Source organism: Rutidosis leptorrhynchoides, chromosome 4 (genome assembly GCF_046630445.1).
Source record: "Rutidosis leptorrhynchoides isolate AG116_Rl617_1_P2 chromosome 4, CSIRO_AGI_Rlap_v1, whole genome shotgun sequence".
Lineage (NCBI taxonomy): Eukaryota > Viridiplantae > Streptophyta > Magnoliopsida > Asterales > Asteraceae > Rutidosis > Rutidosis leptorrhynchoides.
This window is the reverse complement of record NC_092336.1, coordinates 629,898,298-629,917,016: the sequence shown is the minus strand read 5'-3', so window position 1 is coordinate 629,917,016 and position 18,719 is coordinate 629,898,298. Positions and strand designations below refer to the sequence as shown.

General features: G+C 31.9%; 1 pseudogene; it reads right to left on the bottom strand.

The window, feature by feature from the left end:
* Positions 1 to 8,447: 8,447 nt before the first annotated feature.
* LOC139904216 (lysine--tRNA ligase-like) lies at positions 8,448 to 16,738 on the bottom strand (annotated as a pseudogene).
* Between the last annotated feature and the right edge of the window lie 1,981 nt (positions 16,739 to 18,719).

Here is an 18,719-nt window from a genome sequence, read left to right as displayed (position 1 = left end):
ATAAATAAATAAATAAATAAATAAATAAATACTTACGGAGTAATATGTGTAAAAAAACATGCGCAAGAAACCTGGTATTTATAGCCATAATTCCTGATTCTGATGCCCATGCGATCGCATGGGTTTTATGTCTATTTTTCATGCGATCGCATGGCCGTCAGATCCAACTCACATATTTTTTGTTTTCTTGTTTGTCGACATAATTAAATATAATATATATAATATATATAATTTAAATAATTAATTATATATTATATTAAATTCATGTGCATAGTTGACTTGTAATTTTCGTTCCGATGACTCGTACGTTGTCACTCGACTTATGTCCCAGTTCCGGTTTCTCGAACGCATTTTCGTAAGCTTAGAAAACTCGCAATTTACGTTTTGTGACTCGTACTTTTGTCAAAATATAGTCTTAAATTATCAATAAACTATATCATTCAAAGTGTATCTTAAACTTTCGAGTGTTTTGGTCATTTACTTCTATAATTATTGTCTCGCTATTTGTTAATATATATATATATATATATATATATATATATATATAATAACAAATCGTTTTATGACCAAGTTAACATATATTTTCAACATTCATAAACACGTTTTAAATATACGTCGTAAGTTATTCATACAATTAATATTCCAACTTATCATGTATATTAAAATAAATATTTAAACCAATAAGTTTAATGTACGGTATCAAAAAAATTAATACATTGTTACGTTTTCAAGTTATAGTATATATATATATATGTATCTATATACATATAATTGTTTGCGAATCGTCGAGAACAACTGAAAGGTATTTGAATATATGAAAATAGTTCAAAAATTTTGAGATTCAGTTTTACAGACTTTGTTTATCGTGTCGAAAATGTCACTCATACAAAGATTAAGTTTATATTTGGTCAGAAATTTCTGGGTCATCACAGGATTGTTCGGTTTTTGTATGAGATTAAATGGCATTTCGATTAGATTTTAACGAAGTCTATCATTCAACAAACGCTTCCTTTCAACCACCTTGAAATTAAAAAACTTACAGAGATAATCAAGCGTTGACTACAACCGCCGTATAGTCAAGTAAGTCGTACTTGTGTTAGACGTGGTACCTTTAAATTGTGGAAAGACGCTAAAATGAAATTATTGATGGTTTTCGAAACTATAAATATGGTGTTTTTATAACTTGTGATGTTTGGGGCGCACCACATGGTATGATAAATTCTTATTTAGCAGTTATGGCTCATTAGTTTAATTTTGATTTTTTTAACGGTGATATTTTGACATCTAGATCATTTATTTCAACGACCTTCATCATTTGCACGTATCACACAAGTTCGGGCGGAAACCCGAACCCGATCGACGGTACTCGGGAACACATCCATTCTGGCAGTGTTCCTGGGTAGAGGTCTGTGAACGAATCCGGTAAAACCTCCCTATAGGGTCAATATATACCACCATTATTGGTGTTCAATTGTTTTAAAGAAAATTGTAATGACCCAACCCGTCATTATACCGACTCAATTTTTTTTTCTTTTATAACACAATAATAATATTGATCACGACACCACAGTTATGTTTTCAAAACACTTCCAATACACTAACAAGTTTAAACAACTTAATTTATACATTCATAAGTTTTAGGTGTCAAAATGGGCAAAACATCCCAAGACCGTTTAACATCACCAAAAGACACTTTCGACCCAATGCGTTTAAATTCCAACTAAAGACCGAGCATAATGATTGGGATTGCACTACCCAATCCTAAGTTAAATCCAAAGGAAAGTCTTCTAAAGTACCCACAATAATTCACTAGTCCCTGCGCTTACCCTTGCCACCTCTTCCATGCAAATCTATAAAAATGTAAACAACGAGAGGGTAAGATATAAAGTTTAGTGAGGATAAACATACTATATACATACATATGCATAAAATGAATACGTATCACCAACATAAATAATAAACACATACTGCATCCACGTATAACTAAGCAAGCTATACATTAACGTACCACCAAGCCAATTTCGCAAGATTAGCTACAATATATATATATATATATATATATATATATATATATATATATATATATATATATATATATATATATATATATGCATCTACCCAAAATCCCAAGGTTAACCCCTTAACCTCAACCACATGAAGGCTGACCGAAACCACACGCGCCCAGTAAATCCGAAACCACACGCGATTCATCACCTTCACCTCAACAACGATAGGGTTGGCCGAAACTACACGCGCCCCAGTGAATCCGAACCCACATGAGATTCACTACCCTAAGTCATCAATGGGAATGTCTGAAACCACACGCGACATTGTGAATCCGAAACCACACGCGATTCACTATCCAAATCTCCTCAATAACAACAACGGGGTTGACCTACTTGTCAATGTGAATTCGAACTCGCGAGATTCACTACCCCATGGGTGGTAACCCAAAACACACAAACGTGCCATGTGGACCCTAAACTCACGGGGTCCATCATCCCACACACATGTAAAGTGAACCCGAACGCACAAGGATCACTCTGCCCCACCCGCACCCATCCTATGCATACATACACATATAATATATTTACACTCACCTCATCGCCTTGATGAATGCAAACCAAATCCGCAATCTGCCAATGGAAAGTACCTATTCCATTTATCACATGAACAAACAACACAATTAGGGTGGATTACAAACCAACTCAAATTGACACTTAGTGCAATTTTGACCCAATTGCAATTCCAAGCACAAACTATGCCCAAACTAACCAATAATCACTTAACACTAGTGAAATGGTCCTATCACGCCAATTAAACCAAAACATAAGTGTTAAACACTTGTCTTCCCCAAATCACTCACAAACCCTAATTTTGACCTATTTCAAAATTAGGCTTCCAAACACACCCATTTGGGTTCCAACAACAACATAATCACTAATCATAGTGATTATACCCAAATTACAAGCCCTAACATGGCCAATTAGTCTTCCAACCCAAATCACACCAACAAGGGTCAACAACACCCACAACTAGCTTCGAACACCCATTTGTGAGCTAGATGGGTTGTCTCAAGCACATTAAGTTCAAACCCTAAACTTGAAAAGCAAATCAACAAATGAAATTCAGAGTTAGAACTTACCACCACTACCAAAATGTAGCCAAGAACGAGATGAACAACCTTAATACTTGCACTTTGAAGAGATTTCCACTTTTTCTTCTCCAAATCAACCTTTCTCACTCTAAAAATGGCTTTCTCTCTCTAAGATATGATGAGAGTGTTTATGGATAAGAAATGAGGCTTGAATGAGCCTTGGATCAGTTTTAGTGGCTCAAAACCGACCCCCAATTGAAAAGATCAAAACACCCCTCATTTAATTGTTTTACTTGGGGTGTTACAAAAATCATGTCATTCCTAAGGATCGAATCCATGACCTCTCCCTATCCCAGACTTGTTTTCAAAGCAAAGTATGACCTCATGTAAATCCACAATACTAAATTGTAAATATGTCAAAATGTTTTGACACGGACACATACACATATATACCAACTAATTAATATAAAAATCAAATTTCATAAAATTATGCACTAAGAGTTAAACAAATTATCAAATGAAATCACAAGGTAGTTGCTCCACTGATATGCATTTCGGTTCAAACGTTTCGTACAACACTGCGATAAACGCACATGTCACACCCCCAAATAGGGCCTGGGGTATTTGTGACTAATTATATCAAATCACAATTGTATAAACGAGAACGACTCTATATGAGACGTTTTATTGAGTTTTGCAGCGGAAGATAAATAGATTACATTGTATTTAGAACATTAAATGTCTTTAATTGATATGATATGTAATGAAGACTCCAAGCATAGCAAGCAATCATCATCAAAGAAGCAGATATACAGCGAAAACAATACTTAAGTACCTGAGAATAAACATGCTTAAAAAGTCAACACGAGGTTGAGTGAGTTCATAGGTTTATCATAAATCAATAGTTCAATATAGCATTAGACCACAAGATTTCAGTTTAAAGTTGATTAATACCAAATATATCAATCGAAAGAGTTGCTGTTTGTAATATCGCGACTAAACAAAGTTATCCAGTGACACTTGTTATTCATGTCGTTGAATCATTATTATGTATCCAAGACCAACGGTCAAATGGACAGAAACGTTACTCTCAATAGCGCTATTCATAATAACTAAGTTTGCATCTTATACCTCAGCAATTAACGATATTACGGTGGGGATTTAGCATGACAAAGCACGTATGTAGCATAAAAGTTTTAGTACTTGTGTCTAACGTGTAAAACCGTTATAAAAGTTGCGCATGTATTCTCAGCCCAAAAATATATATAAAAAGGGAGCTATGAAAACTCACGATACGATAGTTTATATGATATGCGTATGATAGCACTGAACAAGTACAGAGTTGTCCTCGGATTCACGAACCTATATCAAGTATATATATTAACACATATACTCGTAATTTGAATAAGTTTATATATATAAATGTATTTAGTTATGTCATTTTTATATTAATAACATGTAAGTTATTTATTTTATATATTCTAAATATAAATTTTATTATGTTATGTGTAAATATATTTATATATATATCATTTGTTTGTTAAAATAGTAACTTTAATAATACTAAAATAATATTAGTAATGATAATAATAATAATAATAATAATAATAATAATAATAATAATAATAATAATAATAATAATAATAATAATAATAATAATAATAATAATAATAATGATAATATTAATATCAATAAAAATGATAATAATATTAATGATTCTATTGATGATAATTAAAATGATAGTTTTTAATAGTAATGGCAATCTTTATTAAAAATGATAATTTAATTCAATGACAATTTTAATACCTTTAATAATAAGAATTATAATAATGATAGTAATAATAACAATTTTCAATAAGGGGGATGATTTTCACACACACTTTTTTGATCCTCACACACCAATTGAGTATTATTAGAAGAGTAAAAAGTTAAAATAGGTGTGTGAGGATCAAAAAAGTGTGTGTGAGAATCATCCCCCTTTCAATAAAGATGGTAATTTTGATAAAAATGATAAGTTAAAATGATGCTTTTAATTATAACCATGTTTTTAATATTAATGTTAATAATAACTTTAATATTAGTAATAATAATAATATTGATAATTAATAATACTAATAAAAATAATATTTAAAAATGATAAGTTAAAATGATACTTTTAATTATAACCATGTTTTTAATATTAATGTTAATAATAACTTTAATATTAGTAATAATAATAATATTGATAATTAATAATACTAATACTAATAATAATAATATTAGTGATGATAATACTAATAAGCTTTTAAATGATAGTAATACTTAACATAATAATAACAATAATTAATAATCATAATAATAATAAGATGATAATAATAATAATAATAATAATAATAATAATAATAATAATAATAATAATAATAATAATAATAATAATAATAATAATAATAATAATAATAAAAAGAAAAATAGGCTACCTTTAAATAAGCTTTGTAAAAAAAAATTGCCATTGCTCGGGCTCGAACCCGAGACCTCTCGCTAACCCGATAAACACTCAAACTAATACGCTGCTGCTTACATATCTGTTTTATAATCTAACTTATATTTATTTAAACCTCATTTTGTATTCTTCTTCTTCTTCATATTAGTGATTAACCAGAACACCCCAAAATCACAGAACGAATCCAATTCAAGATTTAAAACTTTGCATACAACTAGAAAACTATAAGGTGATGTATTTGATTAACAAGAAGAACGAAAAAAAAAATAAAAAAAAAGTTGTCGCTGCTGTTCGAAAAAAAAAGAACAAGTCCAACTCGAATTTTGATTTTCAGAATGTTATAGACAATAATTATAACATGAAACATGTTTTAAATCATAATTAGAAACTTTTTGGATCGTTAATTTCAACATAAACTCAAAAAACAATTCGAATTTTGCCAAGAACAAACAGTTGACTTTTTTTTTAAAATAAACTTTGACTTCGAAATTTGGATTCGATATTGAAGATTGGGGGTTCAAACTTTGCAGATAGTTTGAATAGATCAATCCTAACAACTCTACACTTAAGGATTTTGAAATTAAATTCGATTTTGTGGTTTTGTAAAAATGGAACAAGAACAGAGCTATACGGTTTTAAAAAAATAAAATAAATAAACTTCTGTTTTAATTTGATCATGAAGATTTGTGAATAATGTTTGTGATTCATAATGGAGAATAACTGAATGATTTAAATAGAGAATTGTGGTCGATAGATACAGAATGGCGACCAGTAGAAGAATAAAAATCAAAAGAAAATAATAATAAAAATAAATAAATGCTATATCACGATGGGAAAAGAAATAATAAAAAAAAATTCAGATTATGATCCAAAACAGAAAGCATTCACGATGGATAAAAAAAAATTTAAAGACAGATAGAAACAAATCTATAACCAGTAGAGGATTAAAGTAATTAGGAGATTATGATAAGAATAAAAATAAAAAGTAGAATAAAAATATAAAAGCAAATCACTTTAAAAAAAATATATATAAAATTAAAAAGGCTGATAACCTAATTTAGGTATTTATTGACTTTTTTCATTTTATTTTTAATTATTATTATTAAGTAAATACATTAATAATAATAATAATAATAATAATAATTATTAATAACAATTATATTAATAATAATAATAATAATAATAATAATAATAATAATAATAGATAAAGATAAAATAATAAATATGATATTACTAATACTAATAATTCTTAAATAACAATACTAAATATAATGATAATTTATGTTAATGATATTAATAATCTTATTATTAATAATAAATAATGAATAGTAATAATAATAATGTTGATAATAATAATATCATAATAACAATACCGATAATAAAGATATTAATTATAGATATATTGTTTAAAAAGATACTAATAATAATATTAATATTATTAATACATAATTATTTACAAATAATGGTTCGTGAATCGTCGGAATTAGTCGAGGTTAAATGAAATCATGTAAGGATTTTTGTTTAAATTAACTCGGAAATTTTCGGGTTATCACAGCACACCATCAAAACAAACTATAAAGCTAGGACTGATCCATACGCCTCACATTGTAATGCAATAAGAAAGAGCTCGTGCCACCCACAAATTAATCAAAAGGAGAAGTCGTAGATATAACAAAATATACGGCTACGATCGATGCCTCACATTATCGATGTCACAATAATGCGCACATGGGACCTACGTGCATAGGTTACCCGTAGGCATATTTTAAAAAATCGTTTTAACCAATTTAGGATTATAGATTTTTAAATACCTTTACAACTCTTCAAGTAATTAATGGAGTTCACAAAATGTTTCAAGAACTAATAAAGTGAAGCTAAATAATTTACTTTTGAACCCATATTTAAGATGTTTCGTAACATGGTCATTTCTTTGAAAATCGCGTGTCTACTCAACCATTCGGTCTAATTCTTGTCAAGAGTCACGTAACCCAATTTTTGAGCCCTTTATGAAATAGAAACTTATACGAGACTCGACGGGACATGAAAAGCCGCATGGAATGAGCAACACTCAATACGAATCACCGTACCAATCACGACACTCACACATGTTCTTTACCGGGTTGTTTTGAAACATGTTCGGGGTTGTATTGTTATAGTCTCTGTAATGATTTTGGGGCTCGTGACTTATTAACCGTTCAAGCTACGATCGTAGCTTCCGAATCGGCCTTTTCTCTTAGCTTTCGAATTATATCGATAATGAGATCAAGACTTACCCACACAGCCGTGCAAGTATGCGTATATTTATATTTGAAAGATTAGTTGGACGGAGTAGATATGATACAAGATCAAACATCATTAGAATGTCCATTAAATAATGTAGTTGAAGATTGTATACTTATAGAAGAACAAGAAGCCAGATTTTCATCTTCATCAACTGAAGAAAAATATTGAGACCAAATTGGATGAAGGTGAATATGATCCATTGACAATGAAGAAGATATATCACTTGTGCAACATAATTTATATGACCAATTTGAAGAACAAGAACACTATCTAGAAAGACAAAACTCAAGTGATGGCAATGTCGACGATCGATATACTCAGATGATGGTCATGCCAAAACTCGAAATGTATTAACTTTTGTATGAATCATAATTGTATTATTAAAAAAATGTTTTTATTTATATTTATAAGGATAAACGATATTAATAAAAAAATCAATTATATTATTTATAGTGCTAAGCGTTATAACTTATAATTATATTATTTATAATCGTTTAAGCTTTATAACTTTTGTTTATTGATTATATTATTGTTGTTCAAACGTTATAAAAATCGAACCGCAAAAAACCAATCCAACAAAAATACAAGTGGGGAAAAATCCGGCCAAAAACCGAAAAATCCGATTTCAAAAAGAAACCAAAAAAACCGATCCAAATTCGATCCGGAAAAACTGATTTTGTTCAGATCTAGTTTTTCCGGATCGGAACCGGACCGGATCCGGTTTTTGCCCATCTATCTATACAGGACACCATGCTAAAAAGATGCTCTACAATTATTGTGGTTCGCTATTTCTTAAATAACTTTAGATTCAGGTCGAGTTCGTCCCTTATTTTTGCATTTAGAAAATCATCATCTGGGGTTGCGTTCTGGGACTGCAACAAAAACCTCCGGAGAGTTTTAGACGCGGTAAGAGCTTCCTGTATTGTAACTGATCCCACACATGACGACGCATCATTCTCAACATTATCATCATTTACGCCGGTTGCCACAATTTCTTCCCCTGTAAAAAAACATTAAGGTATTGATTAATAATCTACCTCAGTCAGAGTTGAGTAAATTTTACAGAGATTGATTTTACTGTATGTTACACTACTTATGCTTATATTGCAGTAACAATGTAAATCTTTGAACACTGAACATCTACAACAAGTTCAATGTACTTGGAATATACTTCGCTTGACAAACGGGTTGAAACTCATTGTGCTTGTTATATATATGCATACCAACAAGTGAACAAACATAAGGAGAAAATGGGATTCGGGTCCTGAGCAATGTGTACGTACCTTTGATAGGCGGTGGTTCATGGTGGGGTTGTGGTTTCATAGCCGGGAAAAGTATAACTTCCTGTTTGACCAAAAAAAAAGAAAGAATGAATGACGTTTATTTATTGATCAAAAACAAGTAATAAAAAAAATTAGACAAATGAGCAAAAAAACAACCATATACAAACAAAACCTTGATGTTTAGTGAATCGGTGAGCAACATTGTAAGGCTATCAATACCCAAAACCCAGCCAGCAATTGGTGGAATTCCGTAATCAAGAGCCATCCAGAATGTCTCATCATCCATAGCCGCCATTGCTGCTTCCTCATTTCCTGACTGAAATATCCCATTCACAGATGTTGATGATGATACATAAATGATAAATTCACAAATTTTGATTTACATGTGGCAAATGCTAGTAGACAGATATGATGATTTATTTAGAGTAAAATAGTTTTTTTTTTTTTTGTTTTTTTTTTATTTATTTTTTTTTTTTGTTAAAAACAACTTACAAAAAGAGTAAGTGTCAAATATGTAGTTATCGAACTTTCTGAATAAAATAAGTTAGAGAAGTATTTAACAGCTATAAACACACTTTGGGCAACTTTCAACAGTCCAAACCCTAGTATTAGATGGGCACAAAACTTGTGTTTCAAAACACTCCGGGTCAGTTGGACTTGCTCAACAATTTTGTTGAATTAAACTCAGCCGTGTCAAATAACATACGAAAGAGGAGGTACACTATTTTAATCAGATTATTATTATGATTTTCAAAAGAATGTATTAGGGAGGAGGTTTAACGCATATTAAAATTACAACAGCGGAACTAAAATTAGGGATGACTACCGTATCTGTCAAAGACGATAAGAGAAATGTACTATATCAATCAGAGTATGAACCAGAAGAATGTATTAGGGGGGTGGGGTTTAACGCGTTAAAAATTACACTTGAGCAAATTTCAGGCAGTTCTTGTTTCAGCTAATACTGTAGATATGTAACCAATTACAGAGTTCATGATAATAATAATCATAATAATAATACCCAAATCGACCCATTGACAAGTAAAAAGTGGATCGACATTGCACCCTCTATTTCTTTTACATATCAATATTGACATATACTACGTAATAAAAATTTATGTAACGTGTTTGTACCTTTAGTTGATCGGAAAAGCGCTGGCGTTGTACCACTGGATCATTTTCTACGGTGTATCCATTAACAATCTAAGTGGTAGAATGATAAGCAACAGCAGCAAAAATGATAAAATTGCCCATTTCGTCCATGTGTTTTTCACTTTTTGCCCGTTTCATCCCTGTATTTTATTTTCTGCATTCTTCATCCTTAGAAGCATTTTAAAGTTCCAATTTCATCCTTCACCCTAACGAAGGTTAACTGAGTCCGTTAAAACTATTCAGGGACTATTCACGTAATCTTTAACTAATTAAATTACAAAAATCAATTCCTTGTTCGTCCCTTTGTTTTGTTGAATTGCAGATGGCTTCTCAAAACCTAACTTCTCAAAACCCATATGTTGAATTAGATTTTTTTGTTTCATTATCTGAATATTTACGTTTGCCTTCTAGTATTTGTGCGAATCATCTTAATCTTTACGTGTACCACATATGAATCTTAACTTTTGTTTCAAAATGTTGTTGTGCGAATCAAAAGATACAGTAAACCCATTTGCTCACATCATCGTAGTAATTGTGCTTGTAATTTTGGACAATATATAACTCAGATCTGGAATAGAAAAAAAACATAGAGTGCATTACGAAATTAACATACATAGTCCGGCGGTCGAGTCCGATAACCTCTAGCGGTCGTCGGAGATGATGGTTAGCGGAGGTTCGCAATTTTCCGGCTGCATATCTTGAACGACTCCGACAACAGGAGACTACCGAGTGAAGATTTGAACACCAACGGAATTAACAAGCTGGTGTTGTGCTTTTAAGTTTGAAATCGCCGGAATCTACATTAACCCACCAGAGACACCGTCGATTTCATAATCTTCGCTAACAAAATCGTTAATCAAATCGATACCCTTACCAGAATGAAGCCACCTCAAGGTCGATTTCGAATCCCAGATCTACCATGAACAGTGGTTTTTCATTCTCCACCAATTCCTTAATGAACTCAAGTTTAGTTGTCTGTAATGAGAACGCTTTATTATCTTTTGGTTTTTAATTTGATTTGGGTTATGAGTTTACAGTTTTGATTTGGGGTTATGAATTAAGGTTTTAATTCATGTGTGTTTGGTAGGGATTAAAGAGGGAAGAAGCAGGTGTGTGACTGAAATAATAATGGAATAGACGAAGAAAGAATTGCAATTCAACAAAGGGAGGAAGATGCAATTGATTTTTGTAATTTAATTAGTTAAAGATTACGTGAAAAAGATTACGTGGAAAGTCCTTGTTAATAATTTTAACGGACTTATTTAACTTTTGTTAGAGTTGAGGAATGAAATTGGGACTTTAAAATGCTTCTAAAGATGAAAAATACAGAAAATAAAATACAGGGATGAAACGGGCAAAAAGTAAAAAATACAGGAACGAAATTGGCAATTTTGTCAGCAAAAATTAACCAAAAAAGTTAAATAATTAGAAACTTTATAAAAATAGTCCTGTATTAGCTTAGGTTGATCATACATACCTCAAGCTTGTTGATAAACAATGTAAAACGTTCGGTCAGTCCTTGTTTGAATTCATGCGCTTTCGCTAGTGGACTCGTTATCTCAGGATGATCAATTATAAACGTAGGATTAACACATGTGACTTCCAGAAAGTGTCCAACGAACTGAACACATAAGAAGAACATATATTTTAGATACCATGATAGGGTTTCTGTTAGCAACACACACATATTGCAAAAGAATACAAATGCACCTTTGAAATACAGTAATTTTAACCAAAATAACCATTTATTAATGTAAAAACTTGGTACACACGCCAATGGCACTTGTATTTTGTGCCCCTTTTGAAGAGAGAGTAAAAGAGTAAGTTTAACACTTTAATTACATCAAAAACAGTTATCAATTTTGAATATCATAAACACTGAGGTGGCAAAAAGGGTGGGGTGTGTGAGCTAGGAAGCATGTGGAAAATGGTTCGGGTTGATTTGACCCACAAACTATTTCTTCTTATCATCATATATACTTGATTTTAATATAATAATGTGTTGACTTTGATCATCCCAAAAGGACTAAAAATAGACATCTGGCAACTTATTAGCCAGCTTGCCCATTTCATCACCTAACTAGGGTGCTTTGTAAACCTATAATAGCACCTTCTTGTTTTGCATATTCAAAAACATTAGCAATATGATGATAGTGGTGCATGTCAAGATATCAAGATATATAATAATTCAAAACAGATAAAAGAAAGATTATTACTTTGTGCAACAATCGTGATGTGGTTAAAGGTGGTGAGCAATTGATATGAAACTTGGTGCATGCATCAGCAAGATATTGTCTAGCTTCTTCACTAACAAGGTCTTTGGGTATGCTAAGATTCCCCATCTTCTCCAACTCATCAATCAAACAAATCCTCCTGCAAAACCAAACCAATTTGGTGGTGGATCAAATCAAATTATTATTAGTAAAATAAGATAATAATAGTTGCAAATACAAGTAGTAAAATAAAACCAAAGATATACATACACACACTAGTAAGTAAGCAAATGAATGACCTGAAAGGAGGAGTGAAGTCAATTTCAATCGGGAGATTATCATATCCATCGGCATGATACCTAACTTTGTAGCCACCCGTTAGCTCCTTCACCATGCCTGTAAGTACATTCATTATGTATGTGGTGATTGTTAATAAACACATGAACCACAAGTACTATTCAAAACTGGAAATGTCCGTTTCAAGCTATTAGTTACTTAGAAGAAATTGGTTGTTAATTCAAGTCATGCAAAACAGGTAAAACTGAAAGAAAAGAAAAAAAAACAAAGGAAGAGACTATTTATTTACCGCTTAAAATTTGTTCGGTTAGCTCCATCAAGTTGTTGTACGTTGCAAAAGCCATATAAAACTCACAGGTTGTGACTTCAGGATTATTATTATTATTATTATTCTGCATCGGATCGTTTCTGAACTGCTTTCTAATCTCAAATACACGATCTAATCCCCCAACAACAAGCTGCTTCAGATAGACATTTTCTGGGGCATTTCGCATAAACATTTTTATGTTTAGGTCATCGTGATGAGTCACAAAAGCCCCCCGTTTAGCCCCTCCACCATGAGGAAACATGCTTAATGTGGGAGTTTCAACCTACTTCCATAACAACAACAAACTAGTCATATAAAAAAAGGGTAGAAAAGGTACAACAAGAAAAAATATACTAAGATATCACGGGTTTGATTACCTCCAAAAAACCAAGATTCTCAAGAAAATGTCTAATATAAGATACAACTTTTGTCCGAGTCTTGAATATATCTTTAATTTCCGAGTTTATTGTCAGATCCAGAAACCTCCGACGATAGCGTGTTTCCTATTACATACAAAGAATCACATAACAATGTTGTTGATCATGAATTAAAAGTAAAGGGTTAAAAAAAGGGCACAGGTGACGGATAATTTTGAACCATTTGGCGTGGACAGGTCAGACTCTAGTCTAGTGTTATACCAAAGCTCAATTAGCATGTCCAATATTGGTGAATAAATAAAGGCTGGTTGGTATTATTCACCATTAAGCAAGATGACGTCTTTTGTTAACAATTTAAGTATTATACATACTTGCCATTTCTTGCTAACACACGAAATTTGATGAACTGAAAGGTTTAAAAAATGGTACATAAAGCCAGTACATGTTACTCATATATTAAGGGGTTAAAGATAAAAATAATAATATAAAATATAATGTTGCAAGTATCATTTTTTGAGATGACCCGTTTTGACTTGAACCCATTTCAGCCCGTTACCCAACCCGTACCATGTGCCACCTTTAGCTGCAATTGTTCAGTAAATGTGAAAGACAACATACAGCAGCAGAAGTTGGTGATGAATAAATACCTGATCATTTAAAATATAAGAATCAGGATATCTACCACTTCCAGGAGTCCAATCACTAGTTGTCTGTAGATTGAAAATTAATTTCAGGCAAGTTCCAAGAGAAACCCACCACGTGGCATAAAATTAAATTAAATTAAATTAAATTAAATACTTCATTATAACAAACTATTATACCTTTACAATGTAATGCACAGGTGGCATCTTATGAAGACAATAAGACAAATTCATGATTTCTTTTGGAATAACACTCACCTCTCCCATACTGCTTTTTCCTGTCATGAAGAAAAGGAAACGAAAAGATATGAGGCAAAAATGCACAACAACTCATATAACAACTCATAGGTGTAACTTTGACGGTGTAACTTTGACTTTATACTTATTATTGTTTTGGTTATGTTTTATCTGCATCTTGTCAAATGAGTTGGCAATAACATAAACACATGAGAGAGAAGGAGAGAAACACATCCAATCAAAATCCAATCCAATTGACCTTAACGGCAATTCATGACTCATGAGTCATCTTACTAGTATATCTCAATTCTCAATGATTTAAATAAAATAAACAAAAATTCAACCAATCAATAATAAAAGAGAAAAACGAAACTGCCAACCTGGAAACCCAATAACACCAATGTAATCCCCATTTTTCAAATCAGAATAACACTTAAAAAAAAGTAGCTATGTCCATAGAAGATAATCTGAAAATAGATGTATGATTCATTCAGTTAACAAGTATAGTTTATTCAACTCATCATCATATGAATATACGGACTGCAACAAAAATAAAAATAAAAAAAAGATCAGGTGAGTAGTTTACTTTGAAAAAGCCATAACTTGAATTTGTCCACCAAAACCAACCAAATCATAAGTTATAAGCTTTGATGAAGATAGTTTGTTCATAACTCTCCCTGGCAAGAATCAACATCATCATCATCATCATCATCATCATCATCATCATCATCATAGATGGAATAAAATTTATTTAAATGATGTTAAAAAAAAATGTGCTCACCAGCCAAATACACTGTAACCGATTCCATATGCTCGTCGGCTTTTAAACTTGCATACTTGTCTAAAAAATCAGGAATGGCCATTGAGACAGGGAAATCGCGAGGGTAGAGCTTCTTTCCTGCTGCTGCCTTGCGATCATCATCAAGTGTTCTCAGCCGTTTCTCAAAATATTTCTGCAAGAAGATGGAAAAAAATTTGTTTAAAATAACAGACGACTGAAAGGTTTTTTTTTTTTTTTTTTTTTTTTTTTTTTTTTAAATAACTCAATAACTACAGTAATTAGCTTTACCGATGGATCCATGTCTTCATCCTCTGGGGACCAGTACTTTAAGATTGTTTTTTTTTTTTGAGATAGGAGCATCCTTAATATAGCAGACATAATAATAGTCAATCAAGCAATCTAATTTACTTTTGCGATTGGTTAATTATTCAAGCATTAATACATATTAGGTTTAAAAATACATCAACAATCAAGCATAAACTTCAATACGAATTGATTGTTTACTCATTTGAAGATTTGTTTTAATCTAATAGTGTAATTTAGTAATTTACATTTTACAATGGCTTTAAAGTTGTAAACTTCAATAAATTTATATGTTAAAGTTATACAAATAAACTAGCTGTACTAGTGGTGTAGGGATGTGATTATTTTTTATTTAAGGTGCAGACATAATTGGTTTCCAATAACAAAAAACAAAACAAATAAATAATATTACAGTATCTAATTCAGAGTATTATCTTTAGTGTAGAGTGTAGATGTAGATAATAAAAAATAAAAAAAAATAAGATAAAGACAAACACACCTCTTTTCTTGTCGCAACAAAATACTCTTTTAACAAAGGGTAATGATATATACACAATTAAATTTTACAAATACACAATCAAACATGCTTTACAGTGTTGTACAGTACAATACTGTAAAACATGTTTGATTGTGTATTTGTAAAAATTGGTTGTGTATATATCACTACTCATTAACAAACGGTCCTCTACTTCATTCATCTCTTCCTCCATTTCCTCCCGATCAACATCACAAGCCCTTGGCCTTGTTATTGACAAAAATAATTTACCAACAGTTTCTCCAGTAAAAAAATAAATAAATAATTATTAGAAGAAGGAAAAAAAAACACACACACACAGATAGACCGAATTCTTCATCGGAAGGCGTAGATTTCGACGACGAAGAAGATGAAGAATCGAGCATAATTAACGGAGACATAGGGCTTTTTGTCGTGATTTCATTGCTTCCTCATTTCTACTAATAATAACACCAACAAAAACCCGTTAAATCAAAAAAGCATATCATATTCAAGTTTAACAGGGCAGTTACATAAAAGTAATAATAACCATTTAAAAATAATGTGACTTAAACAATGATTAGCAAACGCATAATAAAGATAAAGATCTAAATTATATGAATTATAAAATTATAAATAAAATATTTTTAAGAAAATAATAGAAAAAGGAGAGGAAATCTTTCCTATTGTTGATCAAGGGCGGTGGAAAAACATGTCCGGAATTTTCAAATGACCCGTTTGGCTGAGCGAGCCATTGAATTTGCTTGCTTGCTTGCTTGCTTGCTTCTTGCTGCTGTTGATATTGTATCAGCTAAAAATAATAATAATAAATAAATAAATAAAATAAATAAATATATAGAGCCAATTGATGAATGTATGTTGGGCTTCCTACGGTAACATCTTTTGGGCCTCGAATTAAAACCCAAATATTTACAATGCCTTTAAATTAAAGGGATTATCATCAAAAAAACCCATTTTTTTGAACTTGTTTGCGTGAGAGCCCATAAAAAAAAGTTTGACAATTTGCCCTCGCAAGGAGCAAAAAGCCTCTTGCTCCCTTGCGCCTTGCGTCCTTGCGACCTTAGTCACACTTGAGAGCAAGGAGCAAGGTGCCTCTTGCTCCCTTGCTCCCAGGTGGAAGCAAGGACGCAAGGTGCCTCTTGCTCCCTTGCTCCCAGGTGGAAGTAAGGTGCATCTTGCTCCCTTGCTCCCAGGTGGAAGCAAGGATGCAAGAGGCACCTTGCTCCCAGGTGGAAGCAAGGGAGCAAGATGCATCTTGCGTCCTTGCTTCCACCTGGGAGCAAGGGAGCAAGAGGCACCTTGCTCCTTGCTCTCAAGTGTGACTAAGGTCGCAAGGACGCAAGGCGCAAGGGAGCAAGATGCATTGTCAAACTTTTTTTTTTATGGGCTCTTACGCAATCAAGTTCAAAAAAATGGGCTTTTTGGTGATAATCCCTAAATTAAACTCATGAATCAAAGTAAAGCCCTCCCATCTTTAATAGTCTTCTCCGGCAACCTTCTGATCCCTCGATCCTCTATTGACATCGTTTTGTTTTTTTGGTCGAGATCTGTTCATCTTTTCCGGCGGTTCTCGCCGATCTCAGGCGAATAATACCGGTTTACTACCCGTATTCTGAGCTCAGCGGTTTCTTCGTCTAAAGGATGCTCGGTTTTTTCTTCATTCCTCCGTTCAACTTCAAGCTCTTGCATCTTTTTCACTTTTCCGGCGACCCACCGGAATCCTCTTTGTTGCGCCATCGAGTGCTGTTGTGGCCTTGGTGGTTGTTGTCATGGAGGTGTTCCAATGTGGACAGCTTGGATCTCAGTTTTTGGGGCCTCAACCGGCGATGTTTAGGTCGCCGGAGTTTGGTTTCAATTAGTTGTAAAATCTTCGAAGCTGGTTTTTATGTTTGTAAACTCTTAAATGTTGCTTTCAACGTTTGTAAGTGTTGGAAATATGTTCTCAGGTTGGCTACGGTTCGACCGTGGTTTGACCGTGGTACATATATTTCGAAGATATGCCGATGACATTAAATAATAAAAGTCCATTTATCCTATTCAGTCACACACAAAGGCCAATCGTAAATTGTTTGATATACCTTATAATCGAAAATTAATTTATTAATCATTAGTTAATGGTTTAATAAATTAAGTTTTTTTTATGTGTATACATATATTTACAAATCTAAATATGTAGAGATTTGATTAGATTTTGCAAATCATATTTTATATAAGATATAAGATTTGATTTGATTTATAAAATATGATTTGATTTTGTAAATCTTATTTTTTATAAAGATTTGATTTTGCAAATCTTTATTTATTATATTTGTACTAGATGTATTATTGTATCAATTATGTAATATATAATACCAAGTCTTGGTATTGGAAATATAATGTTAAAAAAGATACAAAACACACATACAAAAATGCTATTTTTCTCTTTCTCATTTTCAAGTAACCAAAATACTTGAAATATATAATTGGGTTCGGTTTTGGTGGAAATAAGGAAGAAGAAAAGATCCGTTAAGTAGAAGGTATAGATCGAAGCAAGGTTGGAACTTTGGGTGTCTACCGTTTAGAGGAACTCTTCTTTGGGTTTTCAAATTCGATATTCAGAAGGCTACAAAGGTTGTATTCTAATCTTCTCTTGTTCGGTTTCATTAATTTGTTTTGTTTACTAAAGTTTTGTACAATGATCCGTGGAAGAGTATGATTTTGTAATATTTTAAAAATGCTTCCGCTCGCTTTGAATTTGTATCATACTCCAACAGTA